The sequence below is a fragment of the Lissotriton vulgaris genome, chromosome 1_2 (genome assembly GCF_964263255.1).
Source record: "Lissotriton vulgaris chromosome 1_2, aLisVul1.2, whole genome shotgun sequence".
NCBI lineage: Eukaryota > Metazoa > Chordata > Amphibia > Caudata > Salamandridae > Lissotriton > Lissotriton vulgaris.
The window spans coordinates 323,333,439-323,353,735 of record NC_141686.1 but is presented as its reverse complement, the minus strand read 5'-3'; the positions used below and the strand labels follow the sequence as shown (position 1 = coordinate 323,353,735).

The window sequence follows — 20,297 nt, the reverse complement described above, 5'->3', positions numbered from 1 at the left end:
CTAATATTGTGAAGCTGCATATTCTACCCTCCTGATCCCTGCTAGCAACTTTTTATCCACCCAAGATATAATCCAGGTATGCATCACTCCAGGAGTCTCTTAGGTGGTTCCACCTACTCTCGCCCCGCAGGGTCTACCACCTCTCCAATGCATCCCTGCCCGATGGCACATGTTGGGAGAGCTGCAGGCAGTCTGTTTGGTTGCTTTCTTCTCATGGTTGGTGCAGAGGTCTTGGGACAAGCATCCTCCCACTTGTTGTGCTAGGCTCCATCCTTGTCATCTAGGTATGAATGCAACCTCTCGGAAAACATATTTTGAAGTATGTGTTTATTAGTGCATTCTAGAGTTATTGTAGTTAATAAAAAGTTAGTAATTGGGTTTCTTTTTCTTTTTTGTTTAGTAACTGCTCTTTTGAATATCCAGCCTCCAAGTACACGTGGGAGAACTACTTCTATCAACTATATTTAATCAACTGAAGGCTCTCCCACAAGATGTCAGGTGAACCTCCTTCTGTGTGCAGTCTCCTTGACTCCCTGTCCATCCCGCCTTTCTTTCACTCTTACCCCAGTCCTTTCTTCCTCTGGGTTCTGTCTCTCCTTCTGTTCTCAGTACTTCTTATCACCCTTTTCTCCATCTCCTTTCTGCTTTCCCTGTTACTCTCTCACGTAGCTTGCTCTCACTGTTTCTTGTTATTTTCGGTTCCTTCCCTCTCTTTTAACTCTGTCTCATGCCTTAATTTCCTTTCGTCAGTATCTCTTTCCACATTCTCTCTCCGTCAGTCTTCATCCAATGTGTGTTCCTTGTACTTGCCTGTCCATTTTTCTTGCTCCAAGTCTCACCCGTTCCTGTTTCCATCAAATCCTGGGACTACTTTTCTTTCTTTTTTTGTGCTTCATTTACCACTTTGCCTCTCCCTACCTACCACTTTTTTACTTTCTCCTCACCTTTGCTCCTCTCCCCACCACCTTTCTCTCCCTTATCCAGCAAAAGCTTTTATTTCTAGTCTCTCAGTTTACCTTTTCTCCACCTGCTTCACCATCCCCTGCTCTTTCTTCTTTTGACCTCTCTCTTCCATCCCTCTCTAATTCTGGCACCCAGTGTCTCCCCAACTTTGTTTCTACACCAAGATTCAAAATGAGGAGAAGGACTGAAAGCAAGTTAGTCCTTTAAGTTGTGGCTTCATTCCTTAGTGCAGAAGGTGTTCTCCTTGCAGAGGTACGATTGTGGTAACCTTGTGTTCGACCAATTCAAACCGTGGGTGGGTTATGCTGTGACTCAGTGTATCCAGGGCTGCAGTGAGGAGAAGTAACAATGATCTAGACATTGCTGTGCAATGCACCTTTGAACTGTTGAAGAGCAGCCGAGGGGTTATGATGCATGGCATGAATGAGAAGGTTGGATAGAGATAAAATACTGCACAGAAGTATGCTGGATGGGTCAATGGACCATAGTGTCTCTGTGAGAAGCCGGGATGCTCAATGAGGCATATTCCCACCAGTTCACAATTCCATCTCCTAGTCAGTTAAACACTGTTTCTCTAAGACAGTCACTTGCCCTCAGTAGCACAGGACTGAGACGGAAGTCAACTTCAGCGAATGTGCATTAGCTGCTACAAGCGCTACACTAGGAGCAAGAAACTACTTGGAGAAGCTGCCAGGTCAGATTCATGAATTTGGAAAGTATTTCATGATTGATGCAAGGCTAAAATGACAAACATTGGATCAGTCACTGCAAAGTGATAGTGTTTTAAGGTAATCGTTCCAATCCACTTGGCTTTTCCTTTCTATATGGCCAGTCCTTAAAAGTTCCTGTACACTACCCACAAGTGTTCATTACAGGATGCTTCCTACTCCAAAAGCACAGCACTTTTCCCAGCTCCTTCTTGCCTTCGGTCAAGCCAGTGTAGTGTAGTCCCAAAAAGTACCCTGTCATGCAGGACCTACGACGATTACATATAATATATACTGTGGGTCTGGTGGCAGACTGACTCTGTACACCCCTGCTGCATATATTAGCCTGAGGTTCGCATTAGCTAGCTCGCAGTGCCACTAGAATCTCCTGTTATCAGAGAGATTAGTTTTTGCAACTTTAGAACACAATAACCTCAGACTTGTGGAAACTATATATTACTTTTCACCCAGTCAATCGCGTTTGCGTGTTTTTTGCTCTCAGAGAGATACAGAGAAGAAACAGTTTAACGTATTTACAATAAGAATTTATTGTACAGTAGTTCTCCTCATGTAGAATAAGTTCGCTGTTACTACTGTAACAGAGATATAGAACTAGCAAGCACAGTGAATAAGAAGAAATAGTGTTGTTCCACCATTTTGCAACGGTCATGAACCTATACATGAATATAGAATGCATTTTTAAAATAAAGTGCGTACTCCAAAGATGCCTGACTAGATGTACCTTAGTGTACCTAGCATGTGAGTAGGTGCTATCTAGCCTAAGAGCCAAGAATCCCGCTAGGCTTTAGTCACACCCCCATACCTGAATAGTGAGAGTGTGGGACTTCGTCCTGGACTTGAGCTGGACACCCCGCAAGTGATCGTCAGACCACTGTCAGCTGGAGCGATGTCATGTTTACGCTGCAGCGCCTCTGGTCAGTGTGTCGGTCTTGAAGTCTTGGGTCCCACCTGCTTTCTGATAGCAAGAGGTGCTGTATTTATACAGTCTATGTACGTGCGTTACCCATTGTTCAGTATGAGGATGATGCTGGGGATTAAACCTTGTGCGTCGATGGGAGAGGTGAAGTGTACCTCCTGCAGAGTGTACTCATTAATTATTCATATGTGCTAAGGATGACGTCTTAGCAGTATCGATCGGGTAGAACCCACCCTCGTTATGAACTAGGTGAAAGGTTTAGTCTATAAAAGGCTGCAGACCTTAAAAGACGTTATGTCCATACAAGCAAGGCAGTCTTTCCTTATTTGGAGTTATGTCCTTATAAGGCCCGTTCATATGAAGTGACGGGAGCTGATGTAGGGAAAATGTACGATGTTCCCTGGACCTATATTAGGGTATCGATATGAAATATAACACACACTCCACCTAATACTTAACAATAATAATAAACATTTTCAAAATACATATTGATAAGTGTCAGTGCATAAATGTATCAAGCAGTCATTTAGAATGTTAAAAAACTTTAACATTTGCATTTAAAAACAGTTTAAAGAACGAGGAAAAATGTTCTTTAGTAATGTTTGACATTGTTGTAAAGTTCTGCAAATCACTGTTTTAAATGAGTTCGATCATACAAGTTGAACTACTGTAAGCGTACTTAGAAGGCCATGCACTGAGATAGAAAGTGTCAATTTGAAAAAAAAATCTTTCGAGAGTACACGAAGGGAAAGGAAAAGTTCCATATTTGTTCCCAGCACATGGTGAGACAGATTTAGATTAAATGTCCTGGCTGGGAGACATAACATTGTCGCTGCCTGCTGTCGTAGGGGACAAACATTGTAGTACCTCACATAGCATGTCAAGTGTGCATAGATGTAACTCCTCGTTGCCAACAGCTTGCATGTGGGCTTCCAACGCTGAATTCGAAACCTCGGTGACAATGGTGGAGCTGAAATTTAATTCAGTCGAAAAAAGCACCTGCGATTCCTCAAGGAAGGCATGTGTCAAGATGGGAATACGCTGGGGACAGAGTCGAGCATGGGACCGCAGTGGTTCCATCCTGGAGTCTAAGTCCGCTAGCGTCTCCGTCAGAGGTGTCAGACAGATGTCCAACTCACATTCGCTTCTGCAGAACAGGCATCGGAAGACAGGTACAAAGCAGTTGTCAAAGACTGGTCTGAAGGATAGGAACCAAGAAGCACTTAGTTCCCATAGGCGAGGTGCACCCAGATGCTGTACCTTGCGCTCACGGTAATATCTTTCCAGGAGAGCTCTTGCAATCTCGCTGGCAGATGGTCCCTCCATTGCGAAGCAGGTAAACGACAATCAGGATTCCAGCTACAGCAAGCAGTATCAGAGGTAGAATACGAAAATGCTCCCAATAGCGGAGTGTATGAAGTTAGGTATAACTCCGTGGATTGTTTGGAAAGTGCTAAGGAATCCGGACCCTATGGTCTTAAATAGGTGTATAATGCCTCTTGTATCAGACATATTACAGATATATCCCACCATTTCTATGAACTGTAGGGGGCAGTTGGTGCGGATTAGTGCCTGTATCTCTGTCGAGGTCCTTGCAATTTGCAGTTCAAAGGTTTCTCGAGCGGAGGTTAACGGCACAGTTTGCTGTAAAAGCATGGCTTTCATTCTGCTCAAAGCATCAAGCTGTATCAACGAAACATTCAGTGAAGGCCATACTAGCGCCTCCCTGGCTGTATTTGTCGGAGGAAACAATACTTGCATACAGCCAGTAACCCTGGTGTTCACGGTGACCAGATATGCAATGCCTGGAAGCATGCCACAACAACCTTGATCTTTCAACATCAAGTAACTCCCAAATCGAAAGTAACTCGAACACTGGCGTTATCACAGCAGCTGATGTTTCTTTCATGTGGCAAGACAGATTCGAAACTGAACCATTACAGACTCCTTGCAAAACAATGTCTTGGCATATGAGAGAACCGCTTAAAGCGTTCTTGCAGTTGGTACGACTAAGAAACACTTCTCGATCCCCACTCCGGCATCAAAATCTATATGGTAAATCCCAGGATTTCCCAATGTGTTCTTTACCCAACCTTTCATATCTGCCTGCCTGCCTTTGCTCAAGGCAATAGTGAAACTGAAATGTAGTGACCGGGAGAGTTATTTGGCCATGGATTAGCCACTCAGTCGATGGAAATTCAGCTACTGTAAATAGTAGCCTGTCTAGTTTTTCAATTTGCAGTATTGTATATTAGCTCCCCTTTGTGCCATATCTATCTGTGTATCAGTTAGATTGTATTCTGAAAACAGAGACGTGCTGTTTATGAAATGCTTAGGCACAAAGCATGCACACAAGGATTTTAGCGCCCAGCTTAATAATGTAATAGAACGTAACTGAAATTGGCCGTGTTGTAATATTGCCAAATCCCGTTCCAATATGTCTATAGCAGAAGATACAATGTTGCCCAATGAATATACTCTGGAGGTCAAAGTTGTTAACCCATTATCCACTACAGCAAAAGCTTTTTCTAAGTTAATACTGTCTATTTCCCATATTTTCTCTGCGGCTTCTTGTTGTGAAATCTTCCAGATTTCATTATAGGCAGCATAAATGCCTGCATATATGAAATGTTTTTGACGTTGTTTCCTAGGTCTTAGTAAAACATCCCTAAGATCCATGTCTTGTGTGAGTAAAGCTAAGTGGTGTTTCTCTTTTGCAAGTGTTGAGGTCTCTAGCCATTGTAGGCACAACTTCCCAACACTATAGGATGTCACTAACCCTGCATGTTCTCTATGTACATATCGTGGATCTGGCCTATGTAAACTAAGTCCCTCGATGATGTGCAGAACATGTTTATGACATGTGTTTGTGTCTAAGGGCCAAACCACCCACTCCTTCCAATTGGGGTCTGATCTATTGTACTTTAGTATGTCATCAAATAGTGCCCTTTCCTTTGTAGAATAATTCTGCCACCCCTATGATGGTGTAGGAAATGTTGGTGTGTTCAGGTCCTTTTTCTTGGCTATTCTAAGACAGGATGTCTGTTGCACAGTATCATTTAAAGAAAATCATCTGATGGGGAATGAGGCATGCTATAAATAGTGCCTCTGTACCCTGGACTTGCCAGCCCTTTGTACCCCAAATCGATTTTGTGTCAATTTCGTCTTTCCATAGGTTGAAACCCTGTTCAGACAATTGGGCCAAAAAGGAAGCAGAATAAATCTTTTTAGTATTGGTTAACATAATTTTCAGTGATGATGATGATGGTGCAACCTTATAATAAAATTAGGCTGGATCTGTGGTGTTAAACCCTGAAAAGTATGCACATTTTTGTACAAATATTTGTGAACTACTCTTTGGTGGTGTTTGGCAATGTTCCCACTGATGGTATTCAAATACATTCCTAGGTGCAATGGATTTGTGCAGACCAAAGTGTTGATAACAATACAATTTGTCATAGTCTGATTAACCCTCCAACATTTCAATATTAGAAAATGCAGCAGTTTTTTCCAGATCAGATAACATGTTATGAACTGTTTCAGTGTCTCAATCATCAGAAAATGTACTGGAAGTAATGAAATCACTTAATGAGATTTTAAATACATGATTTATTTTTAAAAGTTCTGTCGGTCCGAATATGTTAAAATCAACTTTGTCCCATACTATACCATCGGTTATAGGAACAGCTGTGATGTCTCTTAGTTCACGATGTGACGATGAGTGTGGCTTCAGGAGGATGTTGACCTTTCGGGATGTGGAATCTTGGTGAAGATAATGTCCATTAATAAGCATACTAAAAGTCAATACTAAACCTAGCCATAAAAGAAAAAACATTATCCCAGAAATTACCCAGAGTGCAATCCAAGGTGATACCAGGTATGTATTTTGAAGAAAGAGAAGAAAGTTATTTAATTCTTGCTTGAATGGTGTTTTGGCTGGCGTCGTTTCCGGCTCGCTCGGATCCAGTGAAAACGTATCAAAGTTAATGAAACAGCCAGATGCTGTTCGATCAATTGTAGGAATTACAACAGGACTGGTTGAAATGTTATTATCCTCTCGATGAGGCAAGTTGATGTAGATGTTTGTATTTGGTCGAATTGCAATTTGTTAATTATTCTGATTTTCATCTACAATTTGAATGTCGGTTCAAGTGGAACAAGTTCCATAGCATTGTTGCTCAGTCCTTCATTCCTTACAGGTTGCTCTTCAAATGTGCTGAGTCTTTCTGTATGAACTTCTTGGATTGTCGCTAGAGGAGGATGTCTGCTACATCGGAGTCCATTCCGCCTACTGTTTAGTTTCGTCCACATAGTGTTGGTTTGATTAAGTCAATTGAGACAAATCTTTTCTCCTTTTTTCTGGCAAGAGGCAGTAGCAGCACAGTTCTTGTTCCGTGTACTGCATGGACTGGTGCAGGTTTTCTGTAAGAGTGTCCAAATTCCTATTTATCCGCAATTTTCTCTCTGACCAGATCCCTAACATTTTGGATCCAGGCAAGTCTTGCATGAGACTACCTTCACTTCTTCAGTGGCGGTCTGCTTTAGATGGACTTTGCTTTGTTTAGTCCTGGGTTCATTTAGATCCTGTAAAACAGCCAAACGATCATGGATATCAAATGGTTTTTCATCCGCCACTGTGCCTTCACAATCAAGATCAGATACCCACATTTGTGTTCCAAAGAGGACCTCATATGGAGTGACTTCCCCTAGAGAGCTTCTTGGCTGGTTATTTAATGCCTGCTGAACCCCATAAAGGTGTGTGTCCCAACTACCGCCCTTGCCTAATACCCTAGCTGTTAAAGCCTGGTTTAAGTCGTGGTTTTTTCTCTCCACAACACAATTTCCCTCCGGATGATACGGAGATGAGAACCACAATGCACGCCCATTCCTTCCATAGCCTCTTTGTAAGCCCGCTAGCTAATTGCAGGGCCGCGGCCAGAGTGTAAGGTGCTAACTGCGTATGTACCGATAAAGACTCACAAATCTTTTATAACAGTTTGAGTGTCAGCAGAACGCTGAGGCCATACCCATAGGAATCTTGAGCAGGAATCCACTGCTACCATGATATATCTGTAAGCCCCGTCCGTTTGTAAGGGGCCGCAGTGATCCAAGTACACACATGCAAGAGGTTTGCCTGACTTCAGTAATGGTGTCTGTGCCGGGCGTGCAACGGTGGAGCCTTTTATCTCCTGGCAGATGTCGCATTTCAAGACAGTCTTTAGTTTGCTTAGTTAACCCTGGCCACCAATAGCGCTGTTTCAATAAATAGTCACATTTACGCCTGTGTGCGCGGAGCCCAAACCCACGTGTGCAACCTAGTATTAACCCTTGCCTACAATCCATATTTGGTATTACTCTATCCCCCACTCCAGGAATCTGAGCATTTGGAATTTTTGTGCATCTAACTTGTAGGAGTATTTGAGTGGAAATGTTTTAGGTACTGCTGTGCTGCCTTTGCGTGAAGTGATGACTGCTATCATAATATCTCTGTCTATTCTCGTTTTTGAACGAGTCAGCACAGCTACGGAAGCCATGTGAACAGCCCCCTTTGCGGCTTCATCAGCCAATGAATTCCCTTCAACGTGCACACCATCACGTTGATGACTTAGTGTATGGATCACATGAGTCCTTGGTAGTTCCGATTTCACTTCCGCTACCTGTTCCCATAGCATGTTGTGCTTTATTGTGCCACCTTTTGCATCTTAAAACCTGTTCTGCTCCCAATGTTGTAAGTATTCATTGTACGACTGTATACAATAAAAGGAATCACACACGATTAATGTGGGGAATTCTCGATCCTTATTTACAAGTGCCAGTATAAGTGCTTTTAATTCTGCCAACTGAGCCGTGCAGTCTCCTAGAGATTGCGTTTTTGTGCAACTAGGATGGAACTTGCCATCATGCATGCAACTTTTTAAGATTGCACACGCTGAAAAATATTGTTGCGTTCACCCTATGGCCAGTTGCTCAGATCCTTCAGTGTATATTATATATTCATTCTGACCTAGAGGCAAGATTTCATTAGGTAGAGGAAATTCTTGTTCATATTGCAGGAAAGCCTGTGTTTTTAAACTGGGATCAAATCTGTATTCAACGTCTGTTGCGGTTAGAGAATTTGCGCATTGTATCCACCTGAGATGTAACGCTTTCGCATTTGGGATGCTGGCCTTTGTACCAGCTTCTGAAGCTGGTACTGGAGTTACGACAATAATGCGTTTCCCCTGAGCGAGTGCTTTTTCTCTTGCTACCGCTGTCTGAACTGCTGTCAGGATTTTTTCTGTTGAAGTGAAACGCATTTCTGCATTTGTGTACAGGTGTGATTTGTATGTGATTGGTACTGTTTGTCCTTCATTAAAGGTTAAATAAGTTTACCCGCTATGATTCGGATCACTAAGTGGCGTTCGTTTACGCGTGTTTGGGAGCAATCATGTCTTCCTGGAGTAAACTAAGAATATTAGTATGTTCTTGTGTCCAATCTCTGTCTGAAAAGTCAGGTTTTATTAATTCATAGAAAGGTTTTACCCTTTCTGCATAATCTAAAATGTACGTCCTGCCCAAATTTAGAAATCCTAATATTGATTGTAATTTTTTTAAAGATTTTGTAGGCTGGAGCAGCGCACACTTTTCTAAAAAGTTAGCTGCCACACTTTTGCCTTCACTTGACAGCTCATATCCCAAAAATAGGGCATTGAGGTGGGCTATTCTCGATTTTTTAAAGTTGAACTTGTAGCCCTCTGCGGCAAATCCCATCTTAATGGTGCTTACCCTGGTCAAGAGCCTCTCTAAGTCGTCGTCTGTCAGATAAATATCCACATAGGACAACGCTTCTTCATCAAATTTTTGAAGTAACTCCGTTACTCTTGTTGAAAATACACCTGGGCTGTTTTTGTACCCTTGTGCTAGTCGACAACATTGTCACAGGGACCTCAACGCACTGAAGGCGGTCAAATACCTGCTTTCAGGTGCTATAGTTTGGCAGAAAAATCCATTTGAGATATCGAGTGGTGTTGTATTTTTTGCGCACAATGTTATACATTAATGAGGCAATATGTGCATTTTGGACAGCAAATGTCTTTGTGCATGAGTTTAGATGTCTGTAATCTAAAACTAGATGATATGTATTGTCAGGTTTAAAGACAGGAAACAAAGGATACTTCATTGGAGAGGTATATTTTTCAATTACCCCCTGGTATTCAAGTTGATCTAAGATTTCCCTGACCTGTCTTTTAGCTTCTTGCTTTATAGAATATTGCCTCTAAGCTTTTGACTGGATCACGTGGTAGGTTGAGTTCTCATCCCACCCTGCGTGATTTTAATACAGTGCTGGAGCTTGGGCTACTGCCCACTCCTGTGCATAAGCATGTTTTAAGTGAACGGGAACATAGTTGTAAAATGCAGGAAAAATTATACTTTCTCCCCTGGGGCACTCTATAATGAATGCAGGCAGCCAATCTTGTTCTGCATACAGGATGTCATAACCAGATGATAAGTTCTTCCAAAATAGAGCTTTTACTTTCCGGGCTTGTCCCCCTTCAACCGGATTGTCATTTCATATAACTTGTGTGGGGCGCTCACCCTGGTGTCTGGTGTTTCCATTGTGATGTAATCATTAAACTCAGCTGTCACCAGAAATTCCTTCAGGTGAGCTATTGTTACTTCTGCCGTGCTGTCTAGCATAGTCAGAGGCCATTCCTCGTTCAGAAGTTGTGTCCTCAGAACTCTGGGCATGTCTGATTTTCAGACCAGCAACTTTCTTTTTCTTAAATTGTGGTTTTGGATTTTGCTTATCTTCTTTTTTAGAAGTAAAGTCTTGAGCGCGCTGCTTGTCTCTGGACTGTGTGCGCTCCTCTCTGTGTTCTGACCGTCCTTCTCTTTTGGAGCCTTTTTTCGAGCCCCGAAAGGAACTAGAGGAACTTGTATCAGTATCCTGATACCTGTCAGGTTTCCTAATATTATCCCTATTCCTAAGGTTGTAACTCTTTTCAGAGGGCTCCTGTGGGGGAGACCTACCTCGGGATTGAGATCTCTTGTCTTTGGTGTTTTCTTTTTTTATCCCACTTCTTTTTAGAAGAAGTATGTGTTTGTTTAACAGTGTCCTTCTCAGGACTGCCCTGTAATTGAGGTTGTAATGCTCCCCCCCCCCCCCAAATTATCTCTGCCTAGTTCTGCGTATGCAGTTTCAATTATTTTGGGTAGTTCAGCCTTGTGAATGAATGGGTCGACCTCCCTTAGGCGTTGGCGGATTGCCACAGATGCTGCTTCCCTTTTAATATTATCTAGTATTATGGGTGACAGCTGGTCGTAGTCATTTAATAACTTCATCCCTAAGTTTAGGGCAGGTTCTGCTCCATAGTCGGTTTGTATTTGTCTTAATACATCTGATATTACTGTTAATTAAGGAATACCATGAGTTCTCGTATATATGGCAGCAAAGACTGTACCCCAAGAGGTGCAATCCTCTAACTGTGTTGTAATCCCCATGGGTGGCCGTCGGAGCTTGGAGCAGTCCCTGAACCTAAACAGGTTGTGAAGAATCTGGGAGTCAGACTCGATCATGACCTGTCATTTAAACAGCACACCAATTACATATCAGGGATCTGCTTCCACACCATTGGACTTCTCCGTAAGGTCTTCCCGCTTTTACCCGACGCAGTAAGGAAAACGCTTGTTCAAGCGTTGATCCTCAGTCGGATTGACTACTGTAACGGTTTACTTTTATCAGCCAATGAGGGTGTGTTGGATAAGCTGCAGGTGATCCAGAACACGGCGGCTCGCCTAGTTCTGAATGCCCCTCCGAGAACTGCTTCTAAACCTCTTCTGAACCGCCTACACTGGCTTCCAATACGACAGAGGGTCAAATTTAAAATATGTTGTTTGATCCACAAATGCCTAAACTCAGAGGGACCTATCTATCTGGAACGGAAATTTATTCCTTATGCTCCAGTACGGTCTCTTAGATCTAGTAGTAATCTCCTTCTGGTGGTCCCCCACATAAAAAAAGTAAGACATGGAGGCAGAGCCTTGTCTGTTACTGGCCCTAAGTTGTGGAACAAGTTACCTTTGGCATTAAGGCAATGTAAAGAACATCTGACTTTCCGCAAACTTTTAAAAACAGCTCTTTTTAAAAATGAAGTCTAACTCATCCCCTCACTGTTAATATGCTGCTGATCCCTGGTCAAAAGCGCAGAGATACTCCTGTAGGAGTGATTCTAGCGCTATATAAACTTATAAATAAATAAATAAATAAATAAATGGGCAAATAGATTAACATTCTGTGTTTTTCAAATGGTGTTGTATTTGGAAATGCTGCTTCTAACTGGGTTATCTTTTGAGCTACCCAGAAAGGAATTTGTTCACGTTTTGTGGGCACTTTGCCCATTACCGTGTGTAATGTTTGTGGAGTAATTTTAGTACCTGAGCTCTGTGTAGGAGCTGCAGTAGTTGTGATTTTTTTTTAAAATATATTTTTATTGCAGAGTTATATTTTGTACAACCAGTTCGTAGATCAATCCAGCTGCCCTCCTTTGCATAACACAGGTCCCCAAAGAAAGCCTTACACGGCCATTTAGCTCACACCCCGGAGGTCGAGCGGCATTAGACAGGAGAGCACTAGTAGCTGACAAGTGCATTAAAGCTCAAATACAACCGTTCCTCAGGTAGTACTCAGGTCTGCTTTTCTTTTCCCCCGGTCCCCCCGCCCCCGGCCTATTAAGCCCCTAACAAAACCAAACATCCCCCCCTCCCCCAACTCCCCAACCCAAGCCCCTATATACCTTACCCCCCTACCCCTACCCCCCCTACTCCACCGCCTATCCCCCCCGAAGGCGTGTCAGAGTTCTACAAGAGCAAGCTAGAATCCATTGCGGGTCGTGCAGGTCCGAGACAGACTCTCATGAGTAACCAAAAGGAGACTGCAGTCATCACGTGGGATGTGGAGCAATCCATGGGAAAGAACCTGGACGATCACAAACCTAGGCTAAGGTACCTAAGGAGCAGGACTACGTGCGGGGGAGCCTTCACGTTCAGAGTCCGAAAGTGTGAGTTCCAGAACCAATCGTTCTCAGGCCCGGGCCCGCTCCAGAGCAGCATCAGTACCTGCCCTAAGTGCTAGCTGCAGACGTACCCCCCCCTCACAGCGGGCCCACTTATTAAGCTCCGCCCGCCATCTCTCCACCGTGGAACCCCTGCTCCCCTTCCATTGGGATGTTATGGCGCGTTTCGCTAAAAGCAGACCCAGGTCCAGGAACTTACTAGTAATTTTGTTCTTTGATGTGTGTGGGAACCAGTGTAGGACGCAGTGTGCCATTGTGGGCTGTAAATCCCACTCCGTGACCTCCCGCAAACTCTCCACTATCCCCTGCCAAAAGGAGCCCAGTGCTGGGCAGGACCAGAACATGTGTTGGAAATCGGCCATCTCTGCTGGGCAGCGCGGGCAGGCCGCTGAGTGTGTCAGGAAGTACTTATGTAGTTTGTCAGGGGTCTGGTATGCGCTATGCAGGATGTAAAAATGCACCAGCTGAAACCTCACGTTGCGCGTCCCTTTCCAGGCCCGTTCTACTATACCAGACCACGCCGCTTCAGGTATCTCTGTCGCTAAATCCGTCTCCCATTTCGCCTTCAGAGCTAGCAGTGGGGTCAAAGCTTCCATAGTCATGCGCTTATAGAGGCACGTTATAGCCTTAACCGTCCCCGCGGCCATTACCACGTATTGACAGCCCATGGATAGTGGCGAGCTGCAGAAGTTGTGATTACTGTAGGTTGGAATGCAAGTGTCCCTAAGACAAAGTGTGTCATGTTTCTGTAGAGTTGTATAAACTCTTTGAGTTGAACAAGTAGTTCATCCTGTGGCATTGTGTCAATGTCTGGATGTGGTGCATAGGTTGCTAATATCGGCCATGTTGCTCCTGGTCTTCCTAAAGGACCAAGCCTTACTCTTGTTCTTGTGTGGGGTAGGGCACCATTAAACCAGAAAATATGTTCCTGGAAAGTAAGCGGAATCTCAGACTCCTCAAACGGAGTGTAAGCTGCTGGCACTTCCTCATGTGTGAAATAATTAAAAGTATTTGTTACAGCATCTGCTTCTGGGAATGTAACCCATGAGTAGAATACCTCTGTTTTCTTCGTGTGCCTCTATCACAAATGTTACTACACCTCCTCTGAGTTGTAACCCATGTTTGAGTAGTTTGAATGTAAGTGTTTGTCTTACTTTGGGTGCAATACATATTGCATCCGCATCTACCTCCCCAGACCTATTAAGTCCCTGGGCTAGATGGTTTAAATCTTCCTCTTGTTCAACCATTCTGTTTTTTGAACGCAGGCTAACTTTCCAAGGAAGTTTTATGAAGGGTTTTATGCAAAGGTTTTATGCACAGTTTTGAGAATTTCTTTTCAAGCTTGATTAACCAACCGCCAATACATAGGATATCTCGCCTACTCAGCTGTGGCGGATTTTTTCCCACCTACTCCAGACGTCTCTGGGCTTTGAAAGTAGGGTACCATGTTTGACACGTTGTGTGCCATTAGACCACGTTAGGTGCCATGTAGTGTAGCCCCAAAAAGTACCCTGTCATGCAGGACCTACGACGATTACGTATAATATATACTGTGGGTCTGGTGGCAGACTGACTCTGTACACCCCGCAGCATATATTAGCCTTTGGTTCGCATTAGCTAGCACGCAGTGCCACTAGAATCTCCTGTTATCAAAGATATTCGTTTTTGCAACTTTAGAACACAATAACCTCATACTCGTAGAAACAATGTATTACTTTTCACCCAATCGCTCGTGCTTGCTTGTTTTTGCTCTCAGAGCGATACAGAGAAGAAACAGTAGACCGTGTTTACAATAAGAATTTATTGTACAGTAGTTCTTCTCATGTAGAATAAGTGTGCTGTTACGACTGTAACACAGTAACAGAGATAAAGAACCAGCTGTACAGTGAATAAGAAGAAATAGTATTGTTCTACCATTTTGCAACGGTCACGAACCTATACATGAATATAGAATGCATTTCAATTCAATCTTTATTCGGTTAAAAAAAACCTTGTAAGATGCAATACATATAACTAATAAATACAAGCGGATACAAAGTCACAATAAAATTTGGGTACAATTAGCAGCACATTTTCTTGTATCAAATAATACAGAGTACGTAATTACATTTCCCTGATGGTTTTTTTGGTTGGAAGACAATTCATCATAGTCGGCTTGCCTCATCTAACGAGATCACTTAATAAGTATACAGAATAAAACAATAAAATATTTTCTATATAAAACAGTACCAGGATCACTAAAAACAACAACACTTTATCATTTGGCGACCAATATCATGTTAAGCTAGCCAGTTCATTATACTTCTGCACCTAACTTATACGTTCAATTCTAGCCAGCGATAGTGCAATACAATGGTAGATAAAATTAAATTTTAAAACCTTTCCTCTTTCTGATCAAAGCTACACATAAGAGGAAACGGCTCAGGCTGAACACCATCGGTTGAGAGGTGTCTCCCTTAAAAATTCTAAGCCCAACCCCAATGTGGCGAAGGCCTAACATTTTGCATATGGGCTTTAACCATTTTTTCCTTGCATTAAGATATGCAGGGCATATAAATAGAACATGAAACTCATCCTCTTTCAACCCCATTTCACAAAGCTCACATAGAACTGAATCAGTGTTCCTGTCTGCACCCTTATTACAGTGCCATTTGATTGTCCTGTCCCTCCTTTGCAAAATGCTGTACCGGAATTTTAGATATAGACTTTTAGCCAACGGGGGGTAGATTTCATCCATAGGGGGCTCTAGTTGCATATTCATTTTTACTTCAAAAAATGTTGAAGTCAGAGTCCCTATGTTGGGGTTGGCTAACACTGAGTCACTAATAAACTCCCAGTACCTTTGTTTCAGAAGCTTTTTTGAACTATTAGTGAGGGAATCTGGATCTGACCAGAAGTTACTCAGGCCCAGTTTTCCAAACCATTTTTCGACGTACACTAACCATGGCAGATAAGTGATATTTTTTATAGCCATTATCTCTTTCAGAGCTTCTCTGTAGTCTACCAGCTCCTCTGTAGACCACAGATGGACCCAGTAAAGCAACGGGCGAAGAGAGGCATAATCATCTGTGCGTCGAAAATTGAGGTCCCACAGTACAGGGGTCAATGGCGTGGAACCAGGTACACCTAGGAGCTGTCTGATGAAGGTATTCTCTCGTACTAGAAAGGTGTCCTTCAGTGCATAACCCCAAAGATCTGCTCCATAGAATGCATTTATTATTACTCCTAGTGTGCCTGACTAGATGTACCTAAGTGTACCTAGCATGTCAGTAGGTGCTATATAGTCTATGCCTAAGAGCCAAGAATCCCACTAGCCTTTAGTCAAACCCCCATACCTGAATAGCGGGAGTGTGGGACTTGGACTTAAGCTCGACACCCCGCAAGGGATCGCCAGACCACTGTCAGCTGGAGCGATGTCATGTCGGAGCTGCAGCGTCTCTTGTCAGCGTGTCGGCCTTGAAGTCTCGGGTCCCTCTTGCATACTGATAGCAAGAGGTGCTGTATTTATACAGTCTATGTACGTGTGTTACCCATTGTTAAGTATGAGGATAACGTTGGGGATTAAACCTTGTGCGTCGATGGGCGAGGTGAAGTGTACCTCTGGAGAGTGTACTCATTAATTAGTCATATGTTACTAGTTACGAGTGTACTCATTAATTAGTCATATGTGACCACTGTGCCTTTCTCAAGGCCGGGTCACCCCCTTGCTCCCCACGCCTGCTGATCGCCAGCCTCCTTGCATCCTTGCCAGCCTCCCTGACGCCGTCGCCCCCCCAGCCCCCCGAGCGGCCCAGCCACTGCAGAGCCGGCCGCTCGCCACTTTTTCCCGCCGCTAGCCCCCTGTGGCCCCACCCACCACCGGCCCATTGGCCCTGACGCTAGCCCAGCCCAGCTGACCCGCCCTCCCGTCCCCCTCTTAAGGGGAGAGCCTGGTTGACCGCGGGAGTGACCGCTGTGCCTTTCTCAAGGCCGGGTCACCCCCTTGCTCCCCACGCCTGCTGATCGCCAGCCTCCTTGCATCCTTGCCAGCCTCCCTGACGCCGTGGCCCCCCCCAGCCCCCGAGCGGCCCAGCCACTGCAGAGCCGGCCGCTCGCCACTTTTTCCCGCCGCTAGCCCCCTGTGGCCCGCCCACCACCGGCCCATTGGCCCTGACGCTAGCCCAGCCCAGCTGACCCGCCCTCCCGTCCCCCTCTTATGTCGCCCCCTCAGCGACCGCGCAGCGGACGCGCGCAGCGGGAGCGCCGATTGAGCGCCGAAGGTAAGCCCGTCTGCGCCCGTCCGCGCCTGGACCGCGCCCAGTGCCAGGACCCCTGGCCCCCGAGGACCCCAGCCCACCCGCCGGACGTACACCGCCGCCACCCTAAACGCGCTCAACACCGGCCGAGTCCCGGGATGCTACCGAGCCACCCCGAGACGCACCCACGGACCCTTTAGCTGCCACGCCTGCAAGTTCACCTGCATCCGGACCTGCCTCGCACCAGCACCCGCCAAGCCGAACACCAGCAGCAACCACCTCAAGTGCATCCTGCTCAACACCCGCTCCGTCCACAGACACCCCATCGAACTCTGGAACCTCCTCGACACCACAGCTCCTGATGTTGCCTTCCTCACGGAAACCTGGATGAACGACTCCTCAGCGCCCGACATCGCCATTGCCATCCCAGAGGGATACAAGATCACCCGGAGAGATCGCGACATCCAGACTGGAGGAGGCATCGCCATCATCTACAGGGACACCATCCACATCACGACCAACACCGACGACACCCTGACTACCGCCGAACACCTACACTTCCAGATCCACACCGACCCGAAGACCAGCCTCAGAGGCACCCTGATCTACCGACCCCCGGGACCACGCACACAATTCAGCGAGGACATCGCCGACTTCGTCAGCCCGCATGCCCTCCCCTCCGCTGACTACATCCTCCTGGGGGACATCAACTTCCACCTGGAGAACAACAACGACCGCAACACCATCACCCTGCTCGACAACCTCGCCAACCTCGGACTCAAGCAGCTGGTGTCCACCCCCACCCACCTCGCCGGACACACACTCGACGCCGTCTTCTCATCCAGCAAAGACATCACTTTCAGCCACGCCACAGGACTCCACTGGATGGACCACAGCTGCGTCCACTTCACCTTCAGAAGAACGACGATCCACCACCACCAGCAACAGGTTGCTCGAAGATGCTGGAACAAGATCACAGCCGACCAGCTCGCCGCTTCCCTGAGCCAGCACCCTCCCGCCAGCTCAGCGAACCCCAGCAAGGCCGCGGACAACCTCACGAAGTGGATCAGCAACTGCGCGGACGAACTCGCCCCACTGAGGACCCCGCCCAGCAGACCCGGCAGCAAGAAGGCCCCATGGTTCACCGACGAACTCAAGAGCTCCAAGAAGAACTGCCGAGCCCTCGAGAAAGCCTGGAGAAGGGAACCAACACCGGACAACATGACCACCCTCAAGCTCGCCACCCGGAAGCACCACCAACTGATCCGCGCCACCAAGAAAACTGCATTCAAGGACCGGCTGGACAACAACGCACACAACTGCAAGGAACTCTTCAACATCGTGAAAGAGCTCTCCAACCCCAACGCCGTAAACAACGACATCACCCCATCGCAAGACCTCTGCAACTCCCTCGCCTCCTACTTCCACAACAAGATCGCGGACATACACAACAGCTTCAGCACTCAACCGACGCACGCCACGACCGAACCACCGCCCTCCACCACCACCCTCCGCGCCTGGACTCCGATCAGCACCGAAGACACCGTCCGCATGATGAACTCCATCCACTCCGGATCTCCGACCGACCCCTGCCTTCACCACGTCTTCAACAAGGCCTACGCTGTCATCACACCCCACCTGCGGGACATCATCAACACCTCCTTCGACACCGCCACCTTCCCGGAGAGCTGGAAGCACGCCGAACTCAGCGCTCTACTAAAGAAACCAACAGCGGACCCCACCGAACTCAAGAATTACCGCCCCATCTCGCTCCTCCCGTTTCCAGCCAAAGTCATCGAGAAGACCGTCAACAAACAGCTGGCCGCCTTCCTCGAGACGAATGGATCCCTCGACCCCTCACAGTCTGGCTTCCGAGCCAACCACAGCACCGAGACCGCCCTCATCGCTGCCACCGATGACATCCGAGCCCTGATGGACAACGGAGAAACAGCGGCCCTCATCCTCCTAGACCTCTCCGCGGCATTCGACACTGTCTGCCACCGCACCCTAGTGCAGCGCCTCAGCAACGTCGGAATCCAGGAGAAGGCACTGGAATGGATCATCTCCTTCCTCGACGGAAGAACACAGAAAGTCCGTCTACCACCGTACAAGTCAGAGGCCACCGAAGTCATCTGTGGCGTCCCTCAAGGATCCTCGCTGAGCCCCACCCTCTTCAACGTCTACATGAGCCCCCTCGCGGCCATCGCATGCCAACACAACCTCAACATCATCTCCTACGCTGACGACACCCAGCTGATCCTCTCCCTGACCAACGACCCCGCCGCCGCCAGAGCCAACCTTCACAAAGGGATGAAAGACGTAGCCGAGTGGATGACGACCAGCCGCCTGAAACTGAACTCAGACAAGACGGAAGTCCTCATCCTGGGCTCCTCGCCCTCCGCCTGGGACGACTCCTGGTGGCCCCCTGCCTTGGGCGCCGCACCCAAACCGACAGACCACGCACGCAACCTGGGCTTCATCCTGGACTCCTCCCTCTCCATGACCAGACAAGTCAACGCCGTCTCCTCGTCGTGCTTCAACATCCTGCGCATACTACGGAAGATCTTCCGGTGGATCCCCACAGAGACCAGGAAGACGGTCACCCAGGCCCTCGTCACCAGCCGACTGGACTACGGCAACGCCCTCTACGCCGGAACCACCGCCAAGCTCCAGAAGAGACTCCAGCGGATCCAGAACACCTCATCCAGACTCATCCTCGACATCCCACGACACAGCCACATCTCCGGACATCTGAGAGACCTGCATTGGCTCCCCGTCAACAAAAGAATCACCTTCCGTCTCCTCACCCACGCACACAAAGCCCTACACGATCAATGCCCGAGCTACCTCAACAACCGCATCAACTTCTACGCTCCCAAACGCCACCTCCGATCAGCCAGCCACGCCCTCGCCGCCGTCCCCCGCATCCGAAGAACGACAACAGGAGGAAGGTCCTTCTCCTACCTGGCCGCCAAGACCTGGAACTCCCTCCCGACCGACCTGCGCCTGACCCAAGACCACCTCTCCTTCAGGAAGAAGCTCAAGACCTGGCTGTTCGAGCAGTAGCAGCTGCCCCCCCCCCCCCCAAGTGCCTTGAGACCCTCCGGGTAAGTAGTGCGCTCTATAAATGTCCTTGATTGATTGATTGATTGCTAAGGATGACGTCTTAGTAGTATCGATCGTGCAGAACCCACCCTCGTCATGAACTAGGTGAAAGGTTTAGTCCATAAAAGGCTGCAGTCTATGTACGTGTGTTACCCATTGTTCAGTATGAGGATGACGTTGGGGATTAAACCTTGTGCGTCGATGGGAGAGGTGAAGTGTACCTCCTGGACAGTGTACTCATTAATTATTCATATGTGCTAAGGATGATGTCTTAGCAGTATCGATCGGGTAGAAACAA

The 20,297-nt window shown here is 46.6% G+C and overlaps 1 protein-coding gene across 1 annotated transcript in view; it reads left to right on the top strand.

Moving 5' to 3' along the window:
• Positions 1 to 398: 398 nt before the first annotated feature.
• The window catches only part of BTBD18 (BTB domain containing 18), a 122,500-nt gene continuing 102,601 nt past the window's right edge, over positions 399 to 20,297 (top strand). The window contains exon 1 of the mRNA XM_086953791.1: positions 399 to 498. The gene's annotated coding sequence lies outside the window, so the exon portion shown is untranslated. The remainder of the gene's footprint in view (positions 499 to 20,297) is intronic.